Source organism: Adiantum capillus-veneris, chromosome 26, assembly GCF_014529385.1.
Source record: "Adiantum capillus-veneris isolate H3 chromosome 26, ASM1452938v2, whole genome shotgun sequence".
Lineage (NCBI taxonomy): Eukaryota > Viridiplantae > Streptophyta > Polypodiopsida > Polypodiales > Pteridaceae > Adiantum > Adiantum capillus-veneris.
Window position 1 is genome coordinate 112396863 of NC_140956.1, and position 12061 is coordinate 112408923.

Here is a 12061-nt window from a genome sequence, read left to right on the forward strand (position 1 = left end):
ACATCTCCTATGAAGAGGACATTGGATTGATTTCTTTATTCGATGCTCAGGATTGAGCCAAGTGGCTTAATGCTGTGGGATTATTTGAAAAAACCACCTTTGCTTACCAAGTAAAACATTCAAACCACGCCTTTTCTGTTGTACTAGTTAACATCCCTCAGAGTCAGCTACTACGGCAAAGGAAGGTTCTGCTAATCGACCTGGGTACCACAAACTCCTGTCGACCTGGGTACCACATACTCTTGTGTAGGTGTGTGGCATCATGATCGTGTGGAAATCAACATCAACAACCAAGGAAACCGAACCATGTCTTTCTAGGTGGCCTTCACTGAAACTGAGCACCTCTCAGTAACCCGGCCAAGAACCAGGTCGCCATGAATCCCATTAATACCGATTTTGGTACGTTCTCATATCCTGATTTGATTTGATTTGATTTCTAGGATATGCATGATCTGCAGCTAGTATGCGCATGGATATGGTTTACAAGTTGTTGGTTGGATTTCCATGCATGATTTGTAGCTCTTTTACTTGTCATTCATGCAATCTTGCTCTGCTCTTAGACTCTTCCATGTTCGGGTGTATTACAATCACCTGGTACTTTTGTATTTTGTTGTTTCCATGTACCTATGTGCGGAAAGTAGTTTCTCATCGGAGGCTGCCGCACGTCCTGTAGCTCTTGCCCTAGCGGTGTATCAATAGTATTTGGTGGGGCAAAATATATTTGACTTGCTCTTTCTGTTGGTTTCTTTTACAGATGCCAAGCACCTCATGGGACGACAATACTCCAATCCTTATGTGCAGAGAGATGTGAAGCTATGGCCTTTCAAAGTAATTGCTGGCCTAGTGACAAGCCATTGATTGAGGTGCACTACAAGGGTGAAGAAAAGCAGTTTGCTGTAGAGGAAATATATTCTATGGTGTTGATAAAGATGAAAGAAATTGCTGAGGCGTTTTTGGGCGCCACAATTACGAATGTCATGATTATGGTGTCTACATATTTCAATAATTCTCAGAGGCAAGTCACCAAGGATGCGGGTGTCATTCTCGGCTCGAATGTGATGAGAATCATCAATGAACCTACTGCTGCAGCGATTGCTTATGGTTTGGACAAGTCCTGATTTTTTACCTTGGAGATGGCACCTTTGATGTCCCTCGTCTTACAATTGAAGAAGGTATGTTTGAGGTGAAGGAGGTGAAGACCGGTAGACAAGGACTTTGAGCATCGCATAGTCAACCACCTCGTGCAGGACTTCAAGAGGAAGTACAATGTAGACGGCTGGATAATCACCATGTGGGAACGTGTTCTTAGAAGATGGGCAGCGAATTACTTAGTAATTACAAGAGTAATTACTACAGTAAACCCGAAGTGTATAAATAGGGCCCATTACATCATTATCGGGGGGTAATTGTTATCACTTGTATTAGCGCTTCGGCCTATAATTGTAATGGAGCATCAATGGCAATGTTGTCGGCTATACTTTCTCTCTGTAATCATATTCGCTGTAATTTTGATCTGTAATCTCAATCATGGTATATATTTCAGTGATACTTACTTCTCGACCAGTCTTCTTAATCTGAATCTGAATCTGAACCTTATTCCAGTCTATAAATCTGATTCTTATTTCAGTATCCACATTTCAGTCTAGTCTCTGATTTCTGTCTAGTCTGCTGTCTGAAATCTTTCCACACTAGCAGCTGAAATCCTTCAACACTGGAATTAGCTGTCTCAAGAGATCGGCTCCAATTCCATTTTGGCGATCACGGTGGCTCGAGCTGAAGTTCGAGCTGAAGTTCGTTAACTGAAAGACTCTTATCCCAGTTGAAGTTTTCAGCAATGGCACCAAAGTCCAATCGTGGCCGGAAATCTACCAATCGTGTGGACCCCATTCCTGAGGAGTCAGGAAGAGAGTTTGACCCCAAGCAAGAGAAAATGACTGACACTGAGGCTCAGGAGGAGCATAGTCATCAGGCTGAGGAGGCGCAGGACTCACAGCACTCCAGTCATTCTCGACGCCGACGGGCAGAACGGGAAGCACGAAAGGCAAAGAGTTCCAAGAGTTCTCAGTCTCGCCAGAGAGATGGGCATACCAAGGGCAGAAAGAGAAGTCATCGTACTTCTAGCAGACAAAACAGAGAAGATACTGATACTGAGACAGAGACAGAGACAGAGATTGATTGGGATGTTGACATTGACAATTGCAAGAAGGCTCCCAAGCGCCATTCTCAAGCCAAGAAGAGAAGTGGTGGGATCAGCAGTAATCAAAATGATTACACAGCTTCCTTGAAGATTTCCTTTCCCATATTCAAAGGAGGGAAAAAGGATGATCTCGATTGTTGAGCCAGCAGAGGATCACACCCACATTTTTGCTCACACCCATCATTTTGTAACCATTGATTGTAATAAATGTCTTTCCGACATTAATTTTGATTTGAGCCATTCATTAAGTAACGGGACTCAATTGAGTTTCCAGCTTGTAATCCCAAGTAATTTCACCTGTTGATGTAAATAATTAGAGATGTTCTCACCTCCAAGGCTGAGGTATATAAGCCAAAGTTTTGTAACCTAGGGGGATTCAATTATTAATCAAAGTGAATTTTTGAGTGCCGTGACTGTGTCTGAGAGAGTGAGAGAGAGAGAGAGAGTCTTATCTTCTTGCTACGCGAGCTACGGAGCCGCCATTGGAGAAGCGACACCGCCATTGTGTTAGCAACGGCGAGAGCTAGGCACAGATACCAAGAGTGCGCGCTATCGGCTTCTATGTGTGGTAAGTTCCTACGAGCTTCGGTGTGAGTTTTCTTCCAACTCGTGTGTCGGAATAGAGCGTGCAGCATATCTATAGAACCACAACGAGTAGAGCTACACATTGGTACCATCGGGGTCAAGTTTCGGTCACCTGTATTTTTTGGCCTGTCTTCATACGCGTTTACCGCACGGAGTGGTTATAGGTTGATTTTGCAGTTCAAGTCTTTAGGGTGTTGTTCTTACCTAGTGTATAGACTTCCCCTTGAGTTTGAGATCGATTCAATGATTCTAGATCCTGTTTCGTATAGCATTCGTTCGTAGTACGGATTTCAGTCACTTGCGTGTTTTAGAACTTAGATTTGATTTCCTTAGTAGTGATTGTCATTAGAAGGTCGAGTAGGTGATTTGACACCCACCTAGTTGTTTCCATGCGCCTGCGGGTCAAGCTCCGTCCTCGTCTGACAAATTCTGTTGTTGGTTGAGTTCTCGCTATTTAGCTTCCGCTAGCGGCGTAACCGCCTTAACATTTGGCGCCGTTGCCGGGGACGAGAGCCCTAAGTAGGTGACCTTAGACTAATCCTACGAGGTGAGTCGTATAAACTACTTTGTATACTTTAGTTAGAAAAGATCTAGGAGTGGTGGACTCCGAAGGTCTCGAGAGATACTAGGAAGTGGGGTATTCCTGGGTCTTCGTGTTGACAGTATTTTTAGTTTAGCTTAGATTAGATTGTTTTTGATGGTGTTTAAGTGGTTGTTGACATAAAAAGCATTTGCTACTCCTTGTGTGGTAGTAAATCTCTTTATATTTTCAATTGCAAAAAATCCATTTTATGATTAGAAGTAGCTTAGGTAGGGCCTGATTTGATCCTGATCTAGAGCTATCAATTGGTGTTCTATTTGCTTGATGTGTTTGATTGCATGTTAGATCACTGAAAAAGTCGCTTTGGTAGTGAAATATGCAATAAACAAAGTTCAGAAAAATTTTCTGTGTAACTGATTGTTGCTGAGCACTTAAAAGAGCTATTGGAAGAGTTCTGTGCTGAAAAACTGGAAATCTGCAACTTTAGACATCATACGCGTATGATGTCTTAGGACCTAAACAGAGACTAAAATTGAAAATTTGACATTGCCAGAGTGTTTAGAAGGGGGGTTTTACCCTAAGATCAACTTAAAACAAGAACATTAACACTCAAAGAAACCCAAAAAGACAAGTCGGAGTCCAAGAAACGCAAAGAATAGGAAATTTTGGATTCAAATCTTGTTTTTACATTCAAACCTGACAAAAACACTTGAAACTCAATTATAAACATTGGAGAAGGCTTAAAACCAAAAATAGTCAAAATCTGGGACAAAATACATCATACGCGTATAATGTCTTTTGGCACATCCACTGCTTATTTTTGATATCTGACCTGACAAGATTGTTACAAGCACTGTAGGAAGCATAAATATCAAGTTTGGACCCAAATTGATGAAAAAGACATCATACGCGTATGATGTCTTTGACCTAATTTTGGACATATTTTGATACTTTGCTAACACAGATCCATTGTAATAGCTGTCTAGAGGTTATATTTCAAGTTTCATCCCATTTGGATCACAATTGACCCAAAAAACAAGTCAAAAGCGGAGAATTGCCAAGAAAAGCCTAAATTAGCCATAACTTGCTCAAACAGAGTTCAAACTGAATTTTGTGAGTGAACAGAGCATAAAGGGGCCATTGAGAGTGAGCATAACCAAAATAGTCAAAATCTGTGAAAAAAGACATCATACGCGTATAATGTCTTTTTCAGCATAACAACAAAATTCTCACTTGATGAAACAGAAGTTGTCCAACTGACAAGATTAAACAATTGACCAAGTATCAATCAGTTTGGATCAATTCTGACCACAAAAACTTGGGGAAAACAAATTGCCGAGACGGAAAAGTTACAGTCCTTTAGGGAAATTGATGAATTTGAGATCGGGCAGGAATCTCCGGAATAATCAACCAAAACAAGGGGAACCAGCAAGTGTCATATCAACCGAGGGAAGTGTAAACCAAAGTTGGGTGCAACCATTAGAGCCGATCTTTGAAGGAAGTGTCTCTGATACTTCTTCGGAGAGATCTTACGAGATTTTCACCGAACACTTGGAACACTGAACAGAACAACAGAAAAATATGGCAGCAGGATCATCAAACCCTTCCGCCACCATGAAGCTATTGTTCATAAAATACCAGTACGACAATGAGCAAGGTGCAAAGATCTACAAAGATGGAATGGACCGCTATTGTGTAAAGATAGAAGAAAGACCTAGTGAGTTCAAGGACTTAGTGCCTGTGAGCTATAGCGGAGATAGATATCTAGATGACGAGGGTACCATGTACTTGGTAGTCCTAAACCCTAACATTGTGGACAAGTGGGGATTGATGGGCACCAAAGCCAAAATAGATGAAGAACTCGAGGAGAAAGCACCAATAATGAACTTCCCTAATGCGAGGTTAAGAAGAGAGAATGAAACTACAAGGATCAACACTGATAACATCTATGTGGGGCTATACAAATATAATAATGGGGAGCAAGATCTCTATTATAGATGTGAAGAACCCTACACTGGAGAGTTGACAGACAAAAAAAGACTCTATGTCTTTACCTACACAGAGGGATCGGAAGTGAAAATTGCCGCTTACGACAAGTATGGGAGGCAATACTCAACAATGGGCAAGAAAGAATTAGAAGGATATACATACTTTGGGGGACCACTACATCAGTATTATGTTACTTCTAGCTCACATAGACCAGCACCAACAACTGGAGTGCAAAACTCAATGACAACAGGAGGACAAAGAACTCAGGTTGCTGACTCTTTCAGTCAACCTTGGGACTCGAAGCTCGGACCAATGGGATCATTACATTCCAGAGAGTCAATGGAGACGAATCGAGGTAGTGCAGTTCCAATCCCCACCTATACCACTCCAGGTCCAAGGTTTGAAGCGGAACCATCACATTTACCTCCCAGTAGTAGATTCAGGGCAGAGGAACCGACAAGGGTAACCCATGAAGTCCATGATGCTAGAGAAAGCTTTAGCCGAGACACAGGAGCAATGAGATTGGTAGCAGACCATAGACGTATGAGACCATCTCAAGTAGCCAAGTGTATGCCAAAGAAGTATGGTGGTTCAGGAGATCCGTATGCACATGTGTCACTCTTTAAGCAAGTCTTAAGAGCTGAGCAGATAACAGATTTCCATACACAATACGAGGGATTTGGTCTTACTCTAGAAGGTACGGCATTGACATGGTTTCAACCACTGAACATAGGGGGATTCCATGACATTGACCATTTGCTAAGAGAGTTTGCTGAGGAATTCTCAAAACGAGGGATTAAGCACAATACGGTCTCACAAATATATGCTTTTAAACAGAGAGAACACGAAAAAGTGAAGGAAGCTTCACTTCGCTTCAAACAATACATTGAGAGATGTCCAGTACGTGAACGACCACAAGATGACAGACTATCTGTTCTCTTTATTGAGGGACTGAGAAACGACACTCTCAAGAAGGACTTGCACTTGAAAGCTTGTACAAGTTTCGAGCAAGTAACGAGAGAGGCATTGTACTTAGTGGATAACTGTACGGTTTATGGAGAGGTGTCAGCGGATACAGATTTTGCATCCAGTAGCTCCTCCTCCGTAGCGAGCGAGACTACCACTAAAAAGAATGTTCAAACAACAACCATGCCAAATGTAGAGCAAATGATAGAAGATGCTCTAAAAAGGATGGCACCATACCAAAAACCATTGCCAAAACCACTGAAATGGTGTGCTATTGAACAAAAATGGACAAATCATCCAACAGAGGAGTGCTATTACAACAAAGGGTATGTAAGGGAGCGTCAGTATGCACCTCCTGCTCAATTAGCACCACCTCAGGTACATCCAGTACCTCGATACCCAACGGGAAATGTACCAGGACCTATGGGGATAGAAAGACCGCAACCGGTATTGGGACAACAACCACCTTTACCAGGAGCAAGACCAGTGGGCATTAGATATGCACCAACCTTAGAGAATCAGGAAGAACAAGCCTTAGTGCCTGTTCAAGCCTATTATGAAGAATCTGGTGCACACATGTCTCCAACTGTATATTACCCACCAGAAGAACCCAAACAACCAGAACCATGGGGCATGATTGGGAATGTTGGAATACCAACAATTACAAGTGCTTCTGATGAAGAGAGATACAATTTGGACGCAAGAACATTGATGTTCATAGCTCATGGAGGGTTAACAGGACAAAGACCATCCTATCCACAAAGGACGAATCAAATGGGACCAAGACCAGCACTAGGACCCTGTTACAAGTGTGGAGGTGACCATCTGATGAATGTTTGCCCACATACGGAAATCATTAGAATTAACGCTTATTGCACTGAGTGTGGGGTTACTCACTTCATTGAGGATTGTTCAAAGAATCCAAACAAAGTGCAAAAGACGACATTGAATATGTTAGAAACTATTCCTACCAGCAGTGGGTCTGAAAATGAAACTCTGATACCAACGCAAGTTGTTACTAGAGCTCAAGCTAAGAAAACCACTAGAGAACCTGAGAATGGAAAGTTAGCGACTGAAGTGGTTAGTCCAGGACCGCGGAGTCAGAAAAACACATGGAAAGCTAGAAAAGCACGCATGAAGTTGAGAAAAGAACGTGAAGACGCTATTCTAGCTGAGGAACTAAAGCGAACTAAAGATAGATTAGAAAAACTTGAGAGTCAAAACGGGAAACGAGAGATGAGCCCGGAAAGAACGAAACAAAAGAGTATCAAAGAAACAACGAGCTTAAGCTCAGGGGGATCAGTGCTAGTCGACAAAGTACACGAACCATTGGACGCACTGATGAGAGCTTACGAAGCTAGGTTAAAGAACAACCAAACACAAGAACAGAGGTGGATGACATACCCAAACGCGGAATTGGAAAAGCAGAGACTTGAAATGTGCCAGAGAATGATCGAGACTGCACAAGCTTTATTAGAACCACCAAGAGAAACAATGAATTGTGGAACGGAAAACCCAATTCAGCAAGAGACTATCGTTTCACGGGTAGCTGAAAAGACTCCCAGTGCACAAAAGCCTGAAAATACACACAAGGATGACCGCATAGTGTTGAACACAACCGATCAGGAGATAGAGAGTTTTCATCCAGTCATACAGAGGTCTTACGGAAGAGATGAGGATTACAATGAATTTTGGAAACAAGTGAGAGAGGCAAACTTTGCAAACGAGCTAAGTTGCCAAGCTAATCAGACAAATGGGGAAAGGGACATCAGAAATCCTCCCATTGTGGAATTTGAGGCAGGATCTCAAGTGGACTTGGATCTGCAATCTTACTGGGGAGATGGGGGCTCTGTTAGAACAATGGAGAGCAAACCTCATTCACTGAAAACCTTACCTTCATACTTAGGAGAGTATGAAGCAAAATCCGAGATTAGAGCACTTCCCTCACGAAAAATCTCATCAGAAAAAGTCATGGACTCACAAGGATTGATAGAGATCTTGTCAACACCAGTGACATGCACTATCACTTTAGCTGAGCTTTTGAGGCTAAGACCACATATGTGGACCACTGTAGGAAAATGCTTGGAGAAATTCGGGATAAAAGATCCAACATCGAGATTGCAAGAGGGCATACAAGAGCTGAGCAAACCACAAAAGAACGCTAAGCCTGTACCCTTAAACAAGGTCGGAGAGTATTGCGAAGGTGAAGAGGGGAATACAACCTTACCAGTTGAATTCCAAGGAGTAAACACGATGGCAATGCTAGACAGCGGAGCTGGGGTAGCCATTGCTACAAAAGAAATCTGGAAAAAATGGGGGAAACCAGCAATAAGGAAGACTAGGTTGAAACTCCAATTAGCAGATGGACACATGGAGAAACCTATGGGGTTATTAGAGAAAGTCGTAGTGACTTCTTGCGGCATTGAATACGAACATACTTTTGCTATTGTCGATTTTGGCAAGGAGAATAACTATGATATCATACTGGGAAGACCATTCATGAGACAGTTGAAAATGGTCCAGGATTGGGGCTACGATCACATATACCTGAGAAATATGGAAACCACTACACGTGTGAACCTGAAAGACCATAGCTACAAAGATGTGAACCGAACACCGGTAGAGGAGTTTGATTCAGCTACTTTGGCGGGATCCGAATTTCCAGCTTGGTTAGGTAAACCCAAGGAGTTATGGATGTGTGGAGCTTCGAAATGTGGAAGTCTGAAACGAGAAGAATGTGTTTTAGAAAGGGCTATCGAAGACGAAACTTATATAAGAGAACCCTTTCCAGAGGACACGTTTGAACCATTAGAATGGACACACATTCTAGCAACCCTAGATGTTTGTGCAATTCCGGATGGTCCCACAACGAAATTTTGCGACAAGGACGGGTACGACGTGGTTCCGTATTTCATGTTGAGAACTGTACTCGAAAAAGAAACTGAAAAGAACGATACACTGGAAAAGGAAGATGAAGAAGAGGTGTTTCACAACATTCCCAATCATCCAGAGTGGGGAAATGAAGCAGACAACGAGTCAACAGACAATTCAAGCGGAAACGAAGAAACTATAATGGATGTTCGATTTTATGATTTTCCGAACCAAACTAAACAACGCCAGAAACGCTATAGAGCAAAGAGAAAAACAAAGGGGGTTAGAACCAATCCGATGCCTAGAATAAGAGGAAAAAATCAATTCCTAATACTAGTAAAGGCTGAAGATTGTGTTAAGGATAAGATTTCTGGAAGAATGAGAGGCAGTGATCAAAAGAGCTTACGAAAAGACAAAAGAGGCTCAAGAAATCAAGTTCAAAAGAATGGAACGAAAACTGAAACAGAAAAATCAGAAAAGAACAAGCGCAACAGAGAATACACGGAGTCCAAGTTAGAACGTAGAAACAAGTACAGAGAGCTCAAGAAAACTCTGAAGGAAGTTTGGACGACAGAAAGAGTGGAGAGGACGAAAACGTCAAAATCAAGGAAAACATGGATGTTCCCTCTCACTATAGGAAATTCACAATAGAGGATAGGAAGGTGGTATTAACCCCACCTATTCGAGAGAGAAAGGAGAACGAATCTTATGACGGACCGGAGGATGCAAAAAAAGTTGATTTAGCAGCTCCAGGTGAGCCACCTAGACCGGTGTACATAGCCACAGATTTGTCTCCAGGCGAGGAAGAGAGACTTTTGAGTCTTCTCAGAGAGTATAGGGATGTGTTTGCATGGTCTTATAAGGACTTAAAGGGAGTTGACCCATCGATATGCCAACACTCAATCCCACTGAAACAAGACGCAAAGCCTAGCTGACAGAGACCATACACATATAATGATACTTTTGCTAAGCGAATCAAGGAAGAGATAGATAAGCTAATGGAAGCTGAATTCATATACGAGATTGAACACACCGATTGGGTATCTCCGATTGTGGTAGTACCTAAGAAGAACGGAAAACTCCGAGTGTGTGTCAACTTAAAGAAAGTGAATGCTGCAACAATCAGGGACAATTATCCCCTGCCGATAACTGATCATGTTCTAGAGCGTGTATCAGGGAAAACAACATACTCCTTTCTTGATGGTTTTTCAGGATATAACCAGCTAGCCATAGCACCAGAAGATCAACATAAAACAGCTTTTGCAATGGAGTGGGGAATTTATGCTTATCGGGTTATGCCTTTTGGTCTAACCAATGCTCCCGCAACCTTCCAGAGGCTGATGACGCATGCTTTCAAAGAATACTTAAGGCTGTTTCTAGAAATATACATGGATGACTTATGTGTACATTCTCTACTGAGAGATGAGCATCTAGAACACCTAAGAAAAGTATTTGAGAAATGTAGGACATATCGCATTTGTCTCAATCCTGAGAAATGTGTGTTTATGGTCCGACAGGGCAGAATTCTGGGACATATTGTCTCACAAAACGGAATATCCACGGATTTAGAGAAGATAAAAGTTATAGTGGATATGCCTAGACCAACCAATGCGAAACAAGTACAGAGCTTTATGGGACATTGTGGATATTATAGACGATTCATTTACATGTACGCTATAATAGGCCAACCACTTTACAGGCTAATAGTGAACTTTGAATGGACAGAGGAGTGTGAGGAATCGTTCAAGAAATTGAAAGAGGCACTCATTACTGCTCCAGTCTTGAAATCACCAGATTGGGAGAAGATATTCCATGTGCATATAGATGCTTCGGCATATGCAATAGGATGCATTCTGGCTCAGCCAGAAGAAGGAAACATGGATTTTCCTATTTGTTACGCCAGCCGGCAGCTCAACAATGCAGAGAAGAATTACACCACAACAGAGCGAGAAGGATTAGGAATGATATATGCTGTAAAGAAATTTCGGCATTATCTTCTAGCCAACAAGTTTGTGTTTTTTACGGATCACCAAGCCTTGCTCTACCTAGTGAATAAACCATGCAATACCGGGAGAATAGTGAGATGGTTCATTATCTTACTGGAATTCGACTTCACGGTAGTTGTAAAGAAAGGCAAAACACATCTTAGAGCTGATCATCTTTCGCGATTGACGAATGGAGAAGACCCTATAGGAGTAGATGACGACATGCCAGACGCGTACTTGTTCAACATAGAAATGATACCGAGGTGGTCTCAAAATGTCGTTAACCTGTTAACCTATGGAGGAGAGTTTGATAGAAGAGAATACAACCAGAAACATATTGCTATTCAGCAATCCAAGAATCTTCAATTGATTGCAGGAAGGTTGTATCAATTGGGAAATGATCATGTTTTACGACTATGCATCAATCCTGAGGAATATAGTATATATCTGCGCGAAGCACATGTTCAGGAATGTGCATTTCATTGTTCAAGAAGGAACACATATAGAAATTTGTTACAATTGGGAGTCTATTGGCCAGGAATGAAAGAAAGCGTACATGAATATGTCACTGTATGTACTGTATGTTCATCAAGACCGCCAGCAGAGTATTCGACATTATATCAGATAATGATTTCTCCGGAATGGAGTCAGTATATTGTTGAATATCTCACAAATAGAACTTTCCCAGAAGGAACGTCAAAAGCTCGTCAGAAATCTGTAGAGACAGAAGCTAGAGATTACACTTTCATAGGAGATCAACTCTATAAGAGAGGTAAAGACAACCAGCTTAGGATTTGCGCATCAGAGTCTGAGTATGTGATAATCCTAGAGCAAGCTCATGGAGGAGTAGGTGGAGGCCATTTCTCAGGTGATAAGACAGCAAAACTAGTCTTAGCTGCAGGAATATGGTGGCCAACATTACATATG

The 12061-nt window shown here is 41.9% G+C and overlaps 1 pseudogene; it reads left to right on the forward strand.

The window, feature by feature from the left end:
* Window positions 1-213: 213 nt before the first annotated feature.
* Window positions 214-12061, forward strand: part of LOC147424008 (heat shock cognate 70 kDa protein-like) — a 31489-nt pseudogene continuing 19641 nt past the window's right edge.